Raw genomic sequence first — 22361 nt, 5'->3', positions numbered from 1 at the left:
ATCCGATTGGACTCGAATGTCTCGTGTTGCCACGGCGGGGCAACAGACATTGATCGAGCCGCTCGGATCGAGGGAATTTTTCTTTGCGTTTATTCGACCTTTGCATCAATAATAATAACAACAAACTATTATATGTACGTACATATATAAATAAAAACATCAGTACGGAGTACTAAAAAAACCGACCTCCAAAGTTCGTAGAATTACATCTATTTGCCAAGTTTTATTGAAATCGGTTACCAAAAAGTAAGCGAAACCGGATTCATCCCCAAGTTTGCCACCCTTTGGAATATTTTCTTCAAATTTGAACCACTACCGTAACGTTTTTGAAGTAGGTTAAAAAAATACTCCATATTTTCACAAAAAATATTGTTTGAATATTGAAAAGTTTACATTTTACGTGAATTACCGTCGAAATATGGCTTATTTAAATCCAGGAATGCAGTGAAATGTTACGATTTTTATTTTTTAAATACATAAGATGTTTGGCTCACTATAAATCTAAAAAGTCTGATAATGACCAGGAATATAACAACTTAGTCTCAGTGTCAAAAAACTTAATAGATGACATGATAAATTCAAAGAAAAACATTGAAACTACAATTTTTTTTTTAATATCTGAAGTTTTTACATTTTTCATTTTCCAAATATGGTAAAAGTTAGTTTAAATGTTACGTAAAATATTAATTTTTATGAATATATACAATTCACGTTAATGTTCCTTTAATTTTTATTTTTAGTCGCGGGATTTAATTCGATACAAAGCGCATTTCATATTAGCTACCGAATTGTAGGTAATCAAGCATCCAAATCCAGCACAATGGCCCATTTTGTTGTTACTAAATGGAATTAAATATTGATGACGAATAAGGGGATCATTACATTAACGTCGGTTTGCAAAAATCAGAAAAATCTTGTAATTAGATCGCAAACGAAGTGCGTTTCGTGTCGGTGATACAAGCAGAAAAGAAATGCACGTCTTTTTGATGTTATTGCGTGACTGTTTCAACCGGAGGACAATAATTTTAATATTGGAAGTCGATTAAAATATTAAAGTCTATAAATTATTTTAAGTAATCAACATTTTCTAAAAACAAGCTTTAATAAAGGACATAACTATCTTACCGAAGTATTTATCTACTTTATTATTATTACAACTACTTGTAATCAACAAATACTTGAACGGACATTATTCTATTTAGAATCGATTAATTGAATGGAATACGCGTATTTACACGTGTGACGTCGTAGTGATTACAAAAATGTGGCACGCTTGATTTTTATACAAATTGCAGAACTTGCGGTGTCTATCTAGATATGTGTCTGTGGTTCATACCAATTTCGCATCAACAAGTGTGGTAACTCCCTGAGCGGTGTGCTTTTCCTACGCAAAGTCCGCAAGCCATTAAAATTAAGTTAATTAATAACATAAATTAAATTTACATTTGTTTGGCGAAATAAATTATTCGAGACGTGAGACATAGCACTGGTTCTGATGACAGTTCAGTGGTGTCCGCTTATTTGCATTCGGCAGTCATAATGAAATTATAATAATATATCTATAGACATTAACTGTGCAATAAAAAGTAATCAAAAATATTTTGCACACGTAATAAAACTAAATGGTTCATAAAACACTCTGAGTGAAGGCGTGACATTTAAAATGTAGTTTATTTATTTATTGTCCATCTACGCATTTCCAAGTTTTAAACAAACAAATAATTATCGTACCAAACAAAAACAATATTAATAAAACTTATACGATTCCGATTGAATATATTTTTTTTAGTCTAGGAATATTTTAGAACGACGGAAAACTTTTAGTCGTTCCCAAAAAGGTGATTCGGGAAAGTTGAGTTAAAATAAAAATAAACATCAATCGTTAGATCTAACAGACGTGAATTTAGCTTCTTCATAGTTGCTACAAATGTTTTAATCCATGTTTACGCATAAGACCTTTGTAGCAGTGGAGCTCCTTGTGAAAGAGTTTGTCCAGGTAAGTATGGGACTTTTCAACTTATGCCTCAGGGTGACGGGCGCAGTGGCAGTGCTGAGCAGCACTGCAACTATTATGGACAGGCGCGTTTCTTACTACCGGCTCATTAAATGTACTCACGAGCTTATTTTACCGAGTTAGAGTGGCTATAGACGTCGACTTTTAGCAGCGGAGCAAATGCGCGTTTGCGAAACTACACTTGTGATTTATAGGCGATTACATAGATGCAAACGCGCGACTGCATCGATACAAACGCACAACTGTATCGATTCAAACGCGCGACTTCATCGATACAAACGCGCCATTGCATCGACGCAAACGCGCGACTGCATCGATATAGTCGCTTATGTTGAATCATTATTTATTCTTATTTTATTTTATTTGGATTACAATAGCCCTATTTAATACAATTCTAACCTCAACATACGTTAACGTTTTTTGGGTAGGCCAATTACAGTTATCCACTAAAATAATTACAGAAATTATTTTTTAGATTATGTATGAAAAGTCTGTATTCGTTTATGCACATTGTTTTGTTTTTTTAATTAAATTTAATTAAATTTTTAAATTTTTTAAGTAAATTTAAAAGTGAAATTAGTAATTACATTAAATAAATAAATTTGTTAATTAATTTAAAACGTGTATCCCGTTTGCTTCGCTGCTTAAAGTCGCGCATGTGTAAAGGTAGACGACTAGCGACTGCATCGCGTTTGCATCGCTTTTACATCGCTGCTAAGAGTCGCCGTATGTAAACGCTCTTACATTCAAATAACTTTTGTATTTCCGAATGTTTTGACGCAAAAACATAGGAGTTATAAGTTTGAAGTCATTGTGGGGGCCTCACTCACAAACGTAAAGGACTGATCACAAAGCGGCTTTTATGGGACTTCACTTCAGATTTATAGTTACTGGAAGAGATCGGAATAGGCACAGTAACAATGTGAACTTCAAGGAAGTAATAATACCTCCCTTTGAAATCCTGGAATTACAGTACTCTATTTTGTTTTGTATTTTCGTTGTGTATCGAGTAATTACTTAGTAGTGTATTTAAAACAACATTTTTGTAACTGTTTGTTATTTTTATTTTTTACCTTTTTATCTAAAAATACTATGTCTATCTAACTCTGTGTGAGTTATATGCTCAATTGGTGGTGGAAATATCTTGTACCTTTCGACTATGCAACGAGGAGAATAATTTGATTTTCGACTCTGCTTTATGCAACCGTGAACATATATTTTCGTTCACATGATTACGTAAAACCTATATTATGATAACGGTGCACCTGCTATCCACGATGATTGTAAATATATAAACCAAGCTTATGAACTTGACCTGTGACATAACTCCGATGGTGATTCAGAGGTCAATCGCGTGCGTTCGCGACTCGCCGCGCTAGATGCTCACGCACATGTGCTCACGACCCGTAATGGTGAAGTTTAAATTATCAAACTTTTAATAATTGAATCATTGTTTTTTTAAGACATGACAGGCAAGTTGCTTCCTCACTGTCTGATGTTAAATAAAAAGTGGAATTGTAATATGAACGAACCTAGTGCAGTGTTGGTACAATGACCCTATCCATGCACTTCTTCCCTGTATGCCAACAAGATGCCTTCTTTGTGCTTCGTTTGAAGAACCCCATACCAAAAGTGAGCGGGAATACATGTACTGGAAGATACTTCGATTTGTCGGCTGCGCGACAGAGAAAGGTGTATATACTATGGATACGATTTCAAACAACAGTCGAGACTTTACTGTAGTTTCATGATAATTAAAAAAAAAACCATAGCGCAAAGATCGTCAAATAACTTACCACTATTCTTGTATATATAAGTAATGAAACTTTTTCATTGAAAAAAAACCTACCTCAAAAGTTTGCTTATCGGCTTTTTTCGATTACCATGGTTTCTCCTCTTAGACTATGGAAACCAAAGGACATGTTATATTGACGTATATAAATCAGACGTTATATGTATATGATGCATTTAGACGTTGAAAAAGTAACCATTTTACTGTCTTTGTTTAACTACCGTCGTAAGCCAAAAGAGATAGCACTACATTCATTTATGTCAGACACGGGAATCGAAAATTCGTAACGTCATCTTTCCTCATTTTACCATTTTTGGAGTACCCTTTGACATCCGTATTCGGTTGTCAAAGGGAAGTACATGAGATGTCAAAACCAATGTTTGGCCAAATGTTTTATTGAATTATTCGTTTGAATTGTAATAAATTTGGACAAAAATATTGACAGTGAGAACAACTAGGTATTGATTAAAATGCGTCACTGCGGCATTAAGGGATACGGCAGTAGAAAAGGCGAAAATCAACTGAATGTTACATTACATCGGCAAGTGTTTTGTTTGTCTATAAACCATACATTAGTCCAAATATCTCATGTAATTAGACTCATTTAAGTAGTTTATTCATAAGTCTTGCCGAATTTTGCTTTGGTTACTTTAGATTGTGTGTTTGTTAGTATATTTTGAAAATTATTGAAAAGATGTTGATTATTTTGAGATAGTGTTGTTCTTGTAAACAGACATATTATCGATATTCTGTTATTAAACCAATTCACTACGAGGTACTTATTTTTTCATTATTATTATTTTTATTTTTAAAGTTTACCTATAAATGAAAAAAGAAAGAAAGATAGATTGGAAATTATAGGATTGCCGAACATAAACATTGGATCAAATATCACCTTCGTCTGTTCGCTCCATTTTGAAGAGTCAAATTTTAATAGAACTTTGAATGTAACTGGATTATATGATAATGCAATTCCATCATCGCATTTATTGGTAAATAATTTTATGTTTAATTTTGAGTAAACAAGAGAAATTGCCAGGCATTCTCAGTTCCTTAAAACCATCCACTACTTTCCGATTTTTTCCCACTGACAACTCTAACATTACATAACATGTATTAGATGCACTGACGAAATAATTATAGACGCCCTATAATAAATAGCAGCAGCTGCAATAACTTCTACGTCATCCATATAGTTTCAATGTAAATGATAACTGACAGCGACCAACGTGTGAGCAGCTACACAAAACTCATCTACAATGGCCGTTTGTACTGCTCTTTTTCAAACTTGTCGAGCGTGTAGACAGCAGCACTATAGCTGCATATCAATTTGCTGCGCTCGTGGTGGCCTAGGCTCGACCAATATGTATTGCAAGAATATTTGTATACTCTACAGCCAACAGTACAGCCAAATACTTCTAGAATGTTAATTGAAGTGCAGAATATGCAGACAACAAATTCAAAACCTCATATCTATCATCCCGGATATTCCCATATGACAAAGAGTATTGATCTACTTTAATTAAACATTTTAATCATTCTTTGATTACAGTAAACTATACAAATCACAAGCATAACAAAAAAAACAGTTTCAACATTCAAGCCATACATTTGCATGTCGATAATGACTTATCGATGATTATGGTACAACACTAAAGAAATCCGTCATTTGCAGTCATTGACTTACAAATAAATGGACGACGGGTCTAATACAAAAACCACGAAAAAAATGTCCCAAGTCAACCTATTCGAAATTTAAATTGTAATGTAATCGCAGTATCGCGCTGTCAGTAGAACAAATAAAGACTAAAGCGGAGTGTCGCGCTCTGTATACGATTTTAGCGCCTTACAAGTGCGGACACTTTTTAGCGCGGACCCGACGTCCATATAATTGTAAGTCAATGTTTGCAGTGGACATTTTTGGATAGGTAGGGCTGTTTATTCCACAGATAGGGCAGCTCCTTTCCTTTATTTTTTTCCATCCTCTAAGTTTCCCCTCATCAGATTCTGACTTCTTGGTGACAATAGGACTGCTACGGACTCCTTTGTGTATTTTATACTATTTTCTGGTTGTCATGGTGACGGCGATTTGTTGATTATATGTATTGTGTCAAGTGAAAAGTCGACTTTCATTTGCGGAAAATATTTTTTTAATTTGTGATAGCCGAAACGAACCCGGACCAGCATTATCGGCATCAGGGACCACCTCGAGAGTATACCCTTTCAAATAAAAAAAAGTATTTTCAAAATCGGACCACAATTGATGGAGAAATCGATATGAACACTGACATGTCTATAAAATTTGAGGATTTTCCTCGATTTTCATGGATCATCAGATTCGGACTTGGTGACAACGGGACCACCACGAGAGTGCACCCTTTTAAACAAAAAATAATATTCAAAATCTGTCTACAATTGACGGAGAAATCTGAAAACATACATACAGCCGAACGTATAACCTACTCCTTTTTTTGAAGTCGGTTAATAAAAATTACCCACAGAACTTGGCCACTTCAAAAAAAGATCATAGTTACCTTTTCATTGTTTCAACACACAGTCAATTACATAAGATCAAGTATTTTTTAACTTACAATCATACTCAATTTAGAAAATGTTGATTCCCAAATTGATCATATAGAGAATCGAACCCCGTACCACCTCATCTAGCACTTACACGTCGTCATAACAACAAAAACTAATAAACTGAACATAACGCGTACTAGTGAAACCCTGTATCGCGGGTGCCATGAACACATACATAGACAACCACAAATTACACTCAACTCACGAGAGAAATAAATGTAGGCCATATAAATATTTCTCCCGCACAGGAATCAATCACGGGACCTCTGCGTGGCAGTCAGGCATGGTAACCGTTCGGCCACTGAGGCAGTTGACATGACACAACATATAAGTGGAGTTCACGTAATATCAGCTCCATCTTGTAAAGCCGTTTGCGATTGTACAGCATCTAATTGAGATTTATATGTATCGTGTCATATTTAGATAATATCGCTACTAACTAATATAACTTCTAACCTTTAATGTAAACAATTAGTCGGTCAGTTTTAAATGCTATAATATCATCTGTTAGATTAAATGATAAATATGCCAAAAGTAATTAATATGTGAATACAAGTGAATATTGTTACGACTCTAACAAAGTCAAATGAGGTCTGTAATTTGTCTGTCTACTTTGATTTCGTATACAATTTGTTAAGTTGTGTTGAATATGCGAGTAAATTGCGGTACAGAGTTGCAATATAATAGTACACAAAACGGTAAACAATCTGTTCATTTGGTAGAAAGTGATCTTCTTCACCTATAGACATTTGCAGCGTCGAGGAAATATAATGTATAAGTATATGAAATGTATGTATATTTGATGATCTCCGTGGTCGAGTGGATTGCACACCGGTTTACATTGTGTTTCGCCATCTGAGGTCCAGAGTTCGATTTCCGGCCGGGTTAATGTAGAAATTAACTTTTCTATATTGTCTCGGGTGTTTGTCGTACCGTCGTTGTTTTCGATTTTCATAACTTTAATTACTTACTTGAATTAGCATAGCCTGTGCCCAGCAGTGGGCGTCGTATGGCTGTATGATGATGATGATTAGCATAGTCATATAAAGGGGAAAAGCTACTAGCATATTGGTTATCTTGCCGCGACCCAATTTTATTCATATAATTTAATCCTAGTTTTACTTTCTAGTATTGAAGCTTTTATTGTACCGTACACGCACATTTTAACGTATTGTCCAATAAATAGCATACTAGTAATTTTTTGTTAAATTATTTTAAAAAATATGAGTGTTTAAACGTTTCGTAACATACGTTATAAATGTAAACCTATTAATAAATATTCATACGTTACGAATAAATTATTTATTATGTCAGCAATTACTTTTTAGACGCTAGCCACATAGACCTTGACATTGAAATAATTAGGAATGAAATTAGACGTTGAAATATTTCGAAAAGATTTGTAGTAACTTGTGACTTGTTAACACGTGTAGTGCTTTATGTTACTGTATGAATGTAGATCGGATTATAATGCGTAAGGAAGATTATTGGCATAATGCCAAACTTTCTACCCGTGCAGCTTGTGGGCTAAGTGTACTCGCAGATCACTGGATAGCCTACGAATACAATATAACAATGGGTTTAAGATGCTGCTAGGGTTACTTCGATTCTGCAACGCATCGGGTATGTTTGCCGAGGAACGCGTTGGTAGTTTCTAGACTATCCTGCGCAAATGGGTAGCTTCGGTGATGCAGGGCGTGCGGGACAATACCGGGGCGGTCTCCTGAATACCATTCTGGAGTGGGTAGATTGCCCGATAGTAAATTCAAATTCAAATTCAAATTCAAATTCAAATTCAAATTCAAAATAATCTTTATTTCATAGGTAAGCATTATTACACTTGAAATCGTCACAATAGTTAAACTCTACCGCTCATTCGTAAGGCAGATTCCCCTGAGAAGAATGAGCAAGAAACTCTAGGGGTTGCTCTTTGTAAATAACATTTACAATATTTTTTTTATTTGAAACATCAGAGATCGAGACTACCTCCATGAGCTAAACGGGTTACTACCACGGATTTTTGTCATCCAAGTACGCAGAAGTTGTATAATAACCTTTAGTATAAAGTTTTTGTTTCACTATAGTTTTAAACCTCGTGAAAGGCAAATTTTGTATATCAACCGGAATCTTGTTATAGAAGCGTATACATTGCCCCTTAAATGATTTTTTGACTTTGTGAAGACGACTAACAAGAAACGCTAGTTTATTTCTATTCCTCGTATTCATGTTATGTCTGTCACTATTTTTCATAAATAAATTACTATTCCTTTTAACATAAATTACATTTTCATAAATGTACTGTGAGGCTAGTGTAAGAATGTTAATTTCCTTAAACTTATCTCTCAAAGATACTTTGGGGCCCAGATTGTAAATTGCCCTAACTGCACGTTTCTGCAGGACAAAGATTCTATCGGCGGCATTACCCCAAAGCAAAATGCCGTATGTCATTAGACTGTGAAAGTAGCTGAAGTAAACCAATCTAGCGGTTTCGACGTCTGAAAGTTTCCTTATTTTTTTTATCGCGTACACTGCAGAGCCGAGCCGTTTTGATAACTTACTTATATGGGGACCCCATTGCAATTTAGCATCTAACGTTATACCTAGAAATACAACTGTATCCACAAGATTCAATTTTTCGCTTCTAACTACAATGTTTGTAACCGTCTCTCTAACATTGGGTAATGTAAATTTCACACAATTTGTTTTTTTCTCATTAAGAAGTAGGTTATTAACAGCAAACCAATCAACTACTTTAGATATGTATAGTAAGGCACTGGAATGCGTGTCACACGTGTTCCAGAGTCGCCATGTCTAGTATTAAATAATTCATTCAATTTCATTGTTACTAACAAAATATGAACATTAGTTTGAAATAAAAGATTTTTTTTTCAAAGCTTCAAACTTAAACTTATTTTATACGTAATCAAATTACACTTGAAATCGTCATATTGACTAAACTCTACTATTCTTTCGTAAGGCTAAGGGGTTGCTTTCTGTAAATAATCATTTGTACACATTTACCATTTACAATATTTATTTCAAACATCACAGATTGCTACATGCAAGAGCTAATCGGGTCATTACCACAGATTTTTGTCATCCTAGTACGCAGAAATGTATAATAACCATTATAATAAACTTTTAGTTTCACTAAAGTTTTAAGCCTCTTGTATCTCCACCGGAATCTATTTGACTTTATGAAACAAGTTACGCAACACTAGACATGTGCAAAAGTAAGAAGCCAATCGAAAGACAAAAAAATAGAATGAACAAAATACGTCATCAAAAAGAACCGTTAAATTTAGAACGTATAATTCTTACATAATTTAAAAAAAGATGACTAATAAGTTTAAGGCCTCCAGTCCGCTAGCCTTCAAAATATACTTTTATTAAGTATCTAATAAATTAAATTACAAAAAAACGAATACGTACATGAATATGTAATAATTGTAAAATAAATTATCAATAACATTTAATACGAATAAATAATGGTATCCTCGTTATATTTTTCCGATTTTGTTGTAATTATTTTTAGTGAGTAAAATTATGACTTCCTGAGGTTTCGGCCTTGTCCTAAAAAAACGTTCTTTTAGGAAATAATTTGCATTGACAAATCATTTGATTATAGCAAAAACATTTTAACCGCGAGAACTCAAAATAGCAACCTAAATTGAAAAAAGACCCAGTGTAAAATATTCAGTTTCAACATCAATATTTTTATTGTGAGAAAACTTAAAAGTGCAAATGCGCCTGTTAGCGAAATGCTCGCGAGCTGCTCACGTGCATTACGTTGTGCGAAAGTATTTAACTGCACATATAAATCGCACTGCGCGCCCAGCGTACATGCAGCACTTTCGCGGCGCAATCGCCAGATCTGTACGCCCCCTGAGAACTAAGCTGACTTTCAAAATAAATTTATTAATCGTAATGAAAATTTCTAGTTAACAGACCATTACAACCAATGTTACCGTGTCGTTTTATTGATTATGTAGAGACACAGTACGATATTGCACCTCGTAATTTTCTGACTTTAAAATCTGCCTGAATTGGTACTCTTGGTACAGTAAAGCCACATGTGATCATACGTCAAAAGCGCTTTTGACGCTTTCGAAAATCATAAAAATAAAACTAATAATGCAAACTAGTTTTAAGTACAATTTGCTATAACTTACCAGGGTACATGTGATACTATTATTTTCCTTGTAACAACTGTATATAGAACTTGAATAGATCCTGTTTGCAGCTGTCAGGCACAGTGACAGTGCCCCTCAGATATTTGCGATTTAGAGCTGACTGAGTGGCACTGCAACTGTTATGGACAGGTGTGTAGCATTACCATCAGGCGCACGACTTGTTCGTCCCGTCATTTGATTATAATATCAAAATAGTTATTTGTTATGCAAAGATACAAAGTTGTTGTTTGACGCGAGTGCTTGTATGGAAACCTGAGCAAGCGAAGGAAGCTAAGAAAAATAGATTCCTGGGCGTAGCGAGAGTTTCAAAGCACGAGACGCAAAACAACTTTGCTGCCGAGCGAAAGACACAACTTTTCACCACACTATAGCGAGGAATGTGGTAGATGAAAGAAAAACATTGAATTATAAAACATTTTTTTATTTTTTTATTAAGGCTTTGGCAAAGCCAGCCTAAACATGAAGTTTAAATATGTTTCTGTAAATATGGCCGCCACAAAGAGGATAGGCAGTTTGAGGCGACGTGCTTGGATTGTCTCGGGATTCCTTAAAACGGGCCGATACGGGTATTTTAGTTCGAGATTCGTATAATTTCGAATTATAAAACATCAGTTTTTTTAAATTAATAGTTTATCTTCGAATGCGTTCTGAATTTACACCTCATAATTTTTTATTCTTTTTCTTAGTTTTTCTACGATTTAATAAACACAATAAGTTATCATTGTCAATTTAATGTCAACAAAAATAAGATTAAAATATACCAATGGATTTATATTACATAAATAAGTAATGTAGTAGTTGAACTTGCCATACCTGTTCGTTTTCAGCGGAGGAAAAAGTTAGGTACACCACAGTCCATAGTCAAGTTCAAATTTCAAAAACCTTTTCCATGCTAGCAAGGAGAAAACGCTTTTGCGCGCAGATTTTTAATAAGAAAGATAGCTTTTCCGTTCTAGTGAGGTGAAAAAAAATACATCTAGCGTGGTTTAGTAATAAATCATATTCTATTCTATTTACGTGTGTGTGAAATTTTAAACTCTCTGACTTAAACATAGAAAAGTTATCGACTAGAATCGAGAAGAAGAGGCTTAAAGCCTCTCTCCTGAAAAATTGTCATTTTCAACATGAACACAACAAAACTTTAATATATTTTGTAATTTCTGTCAATACAATCCTATGTAGGAGTGATATGACAGGCGTATATCCTCGCCATATTTCACGGTCCGTCACACATGAGAACTTGTACACAAACTTGAAGGCTGACAGCTGCAAATAGGATCTATTCAAGCTCTATTACCATTTGCGATGACTGATTATACTGAACTACTAATAAGACTGATAAATGATGTGTTATAAAGGAATGTTAGCGCTCCTATCCTATGATTTGACAAGATAATTAGTATGAGGTCTTAATTTAAATAGGCATTGAGGTCTATTTTAGTTCCATTGTACTTCTCGGATGTAATGAAAATTCTAGCTAAGTTACATTGTAATAATATAAAAAATTGAGTTAAACCAAAACCTGTATTATTTAATTGACAGTCTTATATTATTTAATTAAAAAATACGCACCCTTACTTGGTATAATAAGGTCACATCTGCATGACAACTTAAATAAATAAATAAATGTTAGACAACACCATATACGTTGCTCTGATCTCAAAATAAGTAGCTAAAGTACTTGTAGAGTTTTAGGTTTTCGCGATTGTTACACATAAGAAATGAAACTATTTTTCCGCGAAACAAATATACGCGATTTAAATCCAGAAAAATAGTTTCATTTCCTAAAGCACTTGTGTTATGGAAATCGGAAACAACCACGGAACCATAAACACCCAGACCAGGAGACAATATAGAATAAATAGTTTCCAAACTGATCCGGCCGGGGATTGAACCCGGGACCTCAAAGATGGCGACACCATTAAAACCGATGTGCAAGCCACTCAACCACGGAGGCCCTCTTTTTAGGAGACAGGTTAAAAGATTCTAACAAAATTCTAACGTTTTTTATGTTAATATAGGAGAGTTATAAAATTTTAACATACGCATAATTTCTTTCGTGTAGTTAGTATTATTTATATGAGTTTCGTGTTATATAAGCTAAGCTATTTTAACGTATGATCACATGTAGCCATCTTTACGATTTAAAGCTCTGAGTGGCACTGCAACTGTTATAGACAGGCATGTAGCTTAACATCAGGCGCACTACTTGTTCAACCCGTCACTTGATATTATAAAAAAGCTATATTATACCAAGGGTAACTGCCTCTGTAGCCGAACGGTTACCATACAGGACTGCCACGCGGAGGTCCCGGGTTCGATTCCCGGGCCGGGAGAAATATTTATATCGCCTACATTTATTTCTCTCGTGAGATTTGGTTGTAATTTTTAGTTGTCTATCTGTGACACACATAGACACACGTCTATGGCACCGCGACCCAGGGTTTCCCTAGTGTGCGGCTATGAATGTGTGCGTTATTATTTATTTACTATTTAAGGGTATTAATTATACATGGAGGCTATAACAAAAATTGTGTGGACACAGTTCGTGTGCCCTATACATATATTAAAAAAGATTTTTAATTAAAAATATTTTTTTATGAATTACGTTTTGGAGCGTCTAAGGGCTTTAGGATGAGTATTGTTTTTACTTCAGCCTACTTTGTCTACAAATCTTATTATAAAAACCTGTAAATGTAATTGTTTTGTCTAAAATAGGGTGGAAAGTGATTGACCACTTAATCATTATAACGCTCTGTAACATAGTTGTACAATATACGATAATGACATCTCTATAACACCTTTTTTCTTTTTAAACGAAATCTGCAGAAGGAAATAAACACATGGTGCAGTAACATATTTCCTAACGACGTTTGTTGTTCCGACACGTGTGTTACCTTAGCAGTTACCGTGTTCAAGGGCATCTACAATCCCTATCAAAATGGTATAATAAGAATTTATTGAACAGATACTAAGTATATTGGGAAAATTACGAATGTACAGTGGCTTAGGTATTATGATGACGGCATTAAGAGAACACTAAATTGAGAATTCATTATCTACTTTCACGTTTATATTACAGCTTAGAGGAGGGCCGCGACTAGCAGTGGGATGTATAATTGGGTGATAATAAATATCATTAAAACATTACATGGAACATTATTCGCAGTAGAGCTCCTTGTGAAAGAGTTTGTCCAGGGACTTTTTTAATATCAAGTGACGGGACGAACGAGTCGCGCGCCTGGTGGTAAGCTACACGCCTGTCCATAACAGTTACAGTGCCACTCAGAACTTAAATCGCAATGATCTAAGGAGCACTGTTACCGCGCCCGTCACCTTGAGACATGAGTTAACAAGTCCCATGTGCCTGTAATTTCACCAGCACCCTTAACATTCCAAGCCGGAACGCAGTAATGTTAACATTACTGCTTATCGGCAGAAATAGGTAAGGTGGCAGTACTTCCCTGGACGAACTCTTTCACAACGAGCTCTACTGCTGAAGTACTGCCAGCCTGCAATTGCAACCTTACCTATTTCTGCCGACAATTTTCTTCCTGCGCTCCGGTTTTGAAGGGTAAGGGTGTTGGTGAAACTACAGGCACATGGACTGCCACGCAGAGGTCCCAGGTTCGATTCCCGGGCCGGGAGAAATATTTGTATGGCCTACATTTATTTCTCTTGTGAGTTTGGGTGTAATTTGTGGTTGTCTATGTGTGTGTCGATAGCACCCGCGACACAGGGTTTCCCTAGTGCGGGGCTATGTTGAGTGTGTGGTGTGTGCGTTATTTTGCGTGCTGATGAAATTACAGGTAGGTCATAGGACTTGTCAACTTATGTCTAAAGGTGATGGGCGCAGTGAGAGTGCCCCTTAGATCTTTGTGATTCAAAACTTTGAGAGGCATTGCAACTTCTATGAACAAGTTTCTATGAACGTCTTGTTCATCTCATCACTTGGTGTAATATAAAACCATTACCCACAAATTCACTACCTCGACACAACACATTTTGAACCTAAATGTCTGTTTAGCCCTTTTTAACTTTGAACGCCAATACAAAAAATGCATATTCATTTCGACATGTTTGGTCAATTAAGTGGATATATAATTTATTCAATAAAGCTGGAGCTGAAGCTAATCATTCATTTACTGGTAAACAGTCATTTGGGTCGATTAACGTCTCAGTCACGCAGTAATTGATGTTCATGAGTGATAAACAGTGATATGTAATTATTTATGTTACAGAATTATGTAATTCATATAATTATAAAGTTACCTTTATGTTATAAACGATGATCTTTTACAATCATTGAGTGTTGAAGGTTTTGAAAATAAACATACTTTAATTGCGTCAGCGTTGTAGATTATAATTATTACAACATTTACAGAGGTGACCCATAGTTGATGGTAAAAGACTATCACTATTATCTAAGATATAAAGTCTAAACTGGAACTCTTTCGCCAAATTTTAATTGACTATGAACAACTTAATATTTCTTCGCGTTTTAACCCCGTCCCGCGTCCTAGAGATACACGATGTCCCTAACAGTTTTGTTACCGTAGCGTCCTTGAGTTACTAGGTCATTAGAGGTCAATATACTTAATTCAATCTTTCGATTCAATTCAATTCAAATACTTTAATTCAGATTTCATCCATAATGGTTAGTATAACAAACAAAAACTTACATACTAGTGTTCGAAAATACAAATTCATAAATACGTGCTGGGTTTAGGACATACATACATGTAAGTATTTAGTCCAGTGTTCAAAAAATTAACCCTGGACCCTGCCAGCAACAATATTGACATTAATGTTTTCGCGATTATTACACATTGGAAATTAAACTATAATCATTTTTTGGATCTAAATCGCGATTTGACCCGAAAAAAATATTCCCAATACTTGAAATGGTATTCCACTTTCTGTACTAAAGAACAAAGATTAAACAAAATACACGTAACAATAATAAGCAGACATCGAAATCGGCAAAGTACATTTACCTCAACTTCAAATCATTCACAAAGAATAAATAATGCCATCATCTGAAATCACAGATTAATTAAAAACAGATGGCAATGAATCAAAATAAAATTTATATTTCTTTACAATTACAAAAATATTCTTCTAAATACACAACTGGAGTAAAACAATAACATCAGGATACGTCGCTCGGCAGCTTGATTTTGATTGCCCCTCCCGATCGGAAACTTGTTTTCCGAGAACTTTTGACATTTGTAATCGGGACAATAGTTGATTTAACTCACAATTAGAAAGATATAGTAGGAATCAGGTTCATCTTCTCGCTCAGACGCCCATCTTCGAGACTACCAGATCGGATCGACTCAGACGTGAATCAAAATCAAAAACAACGACGATACTACAAGCCCTGACCCAAGACAATATTGAAAAGTTATTTTAGTTTTTTCTACATTTACTCGGCTGGGGATAGAACCCTAGAGGACCTCAGAGATGGCGACACCATGAAAACCTGTGTGCAAGCCACTCGACCACGTAGGTCGTCGAATAATGATAACTGAGAGGGAGGTATCATGCACTCTATGTATACTTTTACTTTGAAGTGTAGGTAAATATCTGCCTAGTTGATCTCTGGTAATAAGTCACACATAGAATGTATTGCATTATGGAATGGTGTGGAAAAGTTGAAGGCCGGTACGACTTAAGAGAGGCCCTTATCAAATTCAGGCCACGTTTAGTATTAGTTTAGAAAAACAAGTGACCACCTGCACGAGTGTTTAGTGCATGTGCAACTTGTTATTATAACTTAAAGGCGTTCAACGTGTTATAATTATACTATTTATAATGTCTACTTAAACGTAAATTACTATATTCAGTGGAATGTTGAATGAATTCATGTATCGGCACATCAAAAGTTGATTTTTATACTAACTGAAGTTTTGTCGATCTTACGTTGTTAATGCCAAATTATTCAACAAATTTAAATTAAATTCAAAATTAAGGAAATAATGCAAAAAGTAATAATTATGTATTTTTATTAATACAAAGATTTAGAAAACTATACTAGTTAGAATACACTTAGAAAAAATTCCTTCGATCCGGCCGAATTTGTATTAATAATTATAACAAACTAGTGGACTAAATTCACAAAAAATAATTGAATATCTATTCAATAGTAATCATGTATTTTATTAATTAATAATTTACAAAGAATGAACACTAAGAAAAATTCTTCCGATCCGGCTGGATTCGAACCAGCGTCTTTAGTAAGCCGTGTCTGACGCTCACCCAACTGAGCTAAGAACGAAACAGTAGACTTTACCAATTTTTCTATGTGTTTGTATAAATCTTTATTTTTTAGTATTTAACAACATTTTTGTCGTAGCGCCATCTGTGAGAATCTATGAGAAATCGAAGGAATTTTTCTTATACACTAAGATTTCTCACAGATGGTGCTTTTGTATTATTAATTATAAAAACATCCATCATCGTCATCATCAGTAATTTCACAAAAATAATTGAATAACATGATGTTAAAACATCGTGATATTAGTTGTTTTATTTTTAACTTTTTCTTATTCATGTCAAAGTCCAGAAAACACGGAAAAGCTATTTGCGCGTTTTTAATTAATGTCTGTATTTGTTTTACAATTGTTTGTAAGGTTATTTCGATTTTACCAGCAATTACTGGATTTTTTAAGCGTCATGCTGTGTTTACGCGGTAGAAACTTTATGATTTATTTTAAATAAGTTTCCAATAATCTCATTCCACGTGAAGTGAATGATACAATAAGATATAACAGTGGTTACGTGAGTCGTAAATAAGTTAATCAACTGATGATTGGAATTTTTATTACTATCGAACATTTGACGTGAGCATAAATCATATTTCTCATCGTAAATTGACACATAAGTATCTTAGTACCACGGTAGTACTTCATATGGAACAATAGATCATATAAGCAATTAGAACATAAGCGTTCTATTCTTTCAAATACAATTATAACTCATGCAAGGTACGTGCAAACTTGAAACGTTTAGTTAAATAATTATTTTATTGTATTGTTATACCTTTTAACAAATCTATAGATTAAATTTGTATTGAATTGATATTCAATAAATCTTTGAGAAATTACGCCATTAGTTTGTTATAATTATTAATACAAAGAGCGAACACTTAAAAAAAGCCTTCGATCCGGCAGGATTCGAACCGATGTCTTCTAGCAAACCGTATGGCTCAAGGTGTCGGGCGCAGTGGCAGTCAGATCTTTGTCATTTAAAGCTCTGAGTGGAACTACAACTGTTAGAGATAGTTCGGTTACCACCAGACACACGATTTGTTCGTCCCGTCACCATATTTAAAAAAAAATGTTAGAAAAGAAGAATGGCTAAAGCTGTCCCAATAACGACGTAGAGCCGTTCATGGACTTTGCTAGTATAATTTAGCGTTTTAGTTTATGCCTAGTTATCAATATATTTTTGTATATTTTTAAAAGTCGGGAATAAAAAAATTGTAAAACATTGTATTCTAGAATAGGTGCAAGAACACAACGCAATTGATTCAGTTCGACCATAGATTAGGTAACGTTCTTGTATGATTGAATTTTTACCTATTTGAAGTATTGGTTATTTTATAGTACATAATAAAACATTAAAGCGTTATGAAATACTTGATGAAGATATAAAGCTAAGAATAAAACACATTGTGAGAAAAACATTTAGACAATATTAAATGAGAGGTAGTTGCAAAGGAACGTTTTGACAAGAGACGTCTTGCCAATGTCAATGTCACATTGATATTGAGAACAGTATGGTCATTTGTGGCAGATTTCTATCATTTGGGCGTATTTAATTTTTATTCATTTTCATTGCTGCAGAACATGATAAGTTGTATTAAATGTAGCAGAGTTTGGCAGAATTGAGATATTCGGGAAGTTCTTTATTATTTTTGGGAACAAACTGAAAACTTGTTGTTTTCTGCTACTACTTTCTAACAAACATCTGAAGCGAAATATAGGACAATGTCATAAACATAACCTATGTCATCTTTATAACCCCAACTTCTACAGCTTGAACTTAATTAGCTTTTTTGATGCTTTGATAATGAATCCCAAGTATTGATAGGTCTCTTAAATGCACGTCGTCAAAAACACTGGGTCACAAAATACATTAAATGTCGCCATCCTTTTTTCATCATTGACCGCGCCTTGAGCATGTTGGCAACTTTTTTTCTATAGATGGCTTAAATTTAACGGAATTTACCAGCCTTATTTTTAGAAACATGATGACTCGTAAAAATAAAAAAAGATAAAATTACCATAACGCATCTTATCTGGTTTTTATAACCGTTACTATGGCACCATAATCGTATTCGTAAAGATGCATTTGAAATGCACACCGTATTAATGCGCGATAAGCCGTATTTATCGCCTCAACGCGACATAAAGTCCACTTTAATTGCCACAACGGATATATACAAACCATTATTCCATTTTTATTGAAGAGATTAGTTTTATTTATTGCTTTTTGAAAGTTTATTTAGTTTTTAAGACACACTAGATTATTTTTGTATATAGAAGAAAATAGGTATCTTCTTTTTTTTAACAACGCACACATTAATAATCCTAGTTCTAGAGAAATCCTGTATCGCAAGTGCCATGGACACTCACGTAGACAACTACAAATTACAGCCAAACTCACGAGATAAATAAATGTAGGATATGACCTACATTTATTCAGGCTTTAAACAAGTCTATAGTAACATTTATATGGATCTGAGTTGTCTGTTAATAAAAGATTTATTATTATTATTATTGACCTGCTAGTTCTCAATATGGCTCCTTTGCTACCTACACACGTACCACTTTTCTTTATGTCGTCTATTTTTAAGGCACCTTTAATCTGGTTGAGATACGTATAATACGAGTAATATACTTATTTAACAACTGACTTCAAATAAATAATTTTAAGCATGTTTTTTTAAATAATTATGCTAATTTTTTTACTTATAAAATGTATTACAATTCTTCTAATTGAAATTATAAGATAAATAAACATTTAGTCTCATGTATGAATATTCAATCCGGCAATTAAGCTCTACATTAGCATAGCAGCTGTGACCGACGCATTCTAGCCAGTATGACGCCTGCGCAGGTCTACGAACTCACGCTATTATTCATACAAACATAGTGTACGATTTATCGTTGGTTATACTTTCAACAATATTATGATAAGTATGGAAATTAGAAACGACATAACGTCGCCTTACTTTCTCAAACTCGTATCTTAAAGCACAAAGTTACTGAAACGCAAAAAATGGATTGTAATAACGTACACACTCAACATAGCCCCGCACTAGGGAAACCCTGTGTCGCGGGTGCCGTGGACACACACGTAGACAATCACAAATTACACCTAAACTCACGAGATAAATAAATGTAGGCCATACAAATATTTCTCCCGACCCGGGAATCGAACCTGGGACCTCTGCATGGCAGTCCGGCATGGTAACCGTTCGGCTACGGAGGCAGTTAATTGTATATTATAAATTTTACAGGATGATTTCACATCACGTTTCCATCATATTCACAATTGGCTTTTACCTATTCTTAAAGTAATGCACCCAAACACCCTTGATAAGAAATTTAAAATAAGTTAAATAAGTTTTGCCGTGTCCTGAATAATCACTCTTTATAAGATACGACTTTGAGAAAGTAAGGCATCGTACGTAAACTTGAATAGAATTTGATCGCAAGTTTTAAAACATCCACTATAACATTTGACTTTCATTGGAATTACATTTAGGTGCCAAGTTCTATTGAAATCGATTTACGGAAAGTGTGTGAAATGCAATAAAGTGGATTCACCACCAAATTTATCATCCTTAAAGGAGGAATATCTTCTTCAAATTTGAATGAGACGACTCCAGAGGTAGCCCCTTTTATTAAAAATGCATCTTCGAAATTAGGTCGCGTAACAAAAAAAAAGAGCATTCAGAATATATTATGTAAAAGAAATAAACTAAGTATCTCTATATTAACGAAGTCTTAGGTCTTATGTTTTTAGGATTGTTTTAGGATCTAAATTGGGTATATTTGTTTTTTTAACCGACTTAAAAAAAGGAGGTGGTTCTCAATAATTAGTCTGTATTTTTTTATTTTTGTATGTATGTTACGCGATTTTGATGATTCTTTTTTTGTTCGAAAGAGGGTTCCTCAGTATTGGTCCCATTTAAATTTGAAGAAAATATGCAATATTGAGTAGTTCGACAACACTAGCTTATTTTTACAAATACACAGATAAAACACATATTCATGTCATGTCCGTACACAGAATAGGCCTAGAAAAAAATAGATTCTCATGAATATGCTAGAGACGGAAAGTTATCGACGTGTTGGTGTCGATATGTATTCCATTTTTTTTAATCGCGTATATGAAATATAATTCCTCCCTTGGCTAGACTGGATGTAACGGATTCCTTTTTGCAATTTTGTATGGCGCAGCACAAGACGGTATATTTCGTGGAGCACTTGACGCGGTGAATTCGATGGTGGAAATGGAAAACATCGATCCGGAAGTAGTGTTTGTTGTGCGATCGATTTTTTTGCTTGTACCTTCACAGAGGGGACTGCCTATCGATGACGCCTCCAGTTCTATATGCTCTAAGTGGATGCTAATGGAAATCTACCTCGTAATCTGAGATCACAACAGTTTGTAGTGTCGCTCAGAGTTTTAAATCGCAAAGATCTGAGGAACACTACCTCTGCGCCCGTCACGCTGATATACACGTTGACTAGTGCCATAAATGAACATGACATACAATTTTGAGTCGTCAAGGGAACAGTATCGTGAATCAAACGTCAAACAAAACGTTGAAGCTAAAGCAAAGTTAGATTTATTCAAACAACTTGAAATGCAAGCATCAGCATGCATCGAACGTGAACAACCGTTACTCGCTGACTCTGCACTCCACATTGCCCGGATACTTTGCAAATGTAGGTACATCTTGTCAACGGTTCAGCATGGTTTACTTTCCTGACTTATCCGTTTATAGTACCTTAGTGCTAGAATCCTGTTAGACTAAAAGACATTATTTGCAAAGATTGTAATAAAAAAACTTGTATAATTACAGAAAGCTGGATTGTAATATATTATACTACATCACTCTCAGCCTATACCGTATTTTACATTAAAATATTTTGTGTTAAATACATTAATATCTTGTGATTCCTATGTGTTAATTTAAATTTGAAATGCATTATAATATTCTTGCTCTCAACAATTGTTGTGTCCGGAGGTGAGACTGGAGATTGTGACACAGGTTTATACCTATGGACTCCAGCCTCTTACAAAGGTCAGTTACAATTTCTCTTTGTAAGTTAGCCATAAGACTAATAAATAAATAAATAACGCACACACTCGACATAGCCCCGCACTAGGGAAACCCTGTGTCGCGGGTGCCATGGACACACACATAGACAACCACAAATTACACCCAAACTCACGAGAGAAATAAATGTAGGCCATAGAAACAATTCTCCCGGCCCGGGAATCGAACCTGGGACCTCTGCGTGGCAGTCCGGCATGGTAACCGTTCGGCCACGGAGGCAGTTTACTGTAATACTTTACTGTAAAACCATAAAAAGGCAATAACGATTATTATTATTATTTTTATTATCTATTTTAAACTCTCGCCTCTCCCAAGGCCTAAAAGATTAATTTTGAATTATAATTATTACAGACTAGACATAAAATAAAAATGATAAAAAAATTTGTCAGGAATTGTTTACAATTTCACACTTATTAC

General features: G+C 34.5%; 1 protein-coding gene across 3 annotated transcripts in view; it reads right to left on the bottom strand.

Annotated features, from left to right (window-relative positions):
- The window catches only part of LOC113232994 (aquaporin AQPAe.a), a 119832-nt gene that overhangs the window by 14215 nt on the left and 83256 nt on the right, over positions 1–22361 (bottom strand). The gene's annotated exons all lie outside the window — the stretch shown is intronic.

The sequence above is a fragment of the Hyposmocoma kahamanoa genome, unplaced genomic scaffold (genome assembly GCF_003589595.1).
Source record: "Hyposmocoma kahamanoa isolate Upper Pololo Valley unplaced genomic scaffold, ASM358959v1 78, whole genome shotgun sequence".
In the NCBI taxonomy this organism is placed as follows: Eukaryota; Metazoa; Arthropoda; class Insecta; order Lepidoptera; family Cosmopterigidae; genus Hyposmocoma; species Hyposmocoma kahamanoa.
This window is presented reverse-complemented; position numbering and strand designations above follow the sequence as displayed.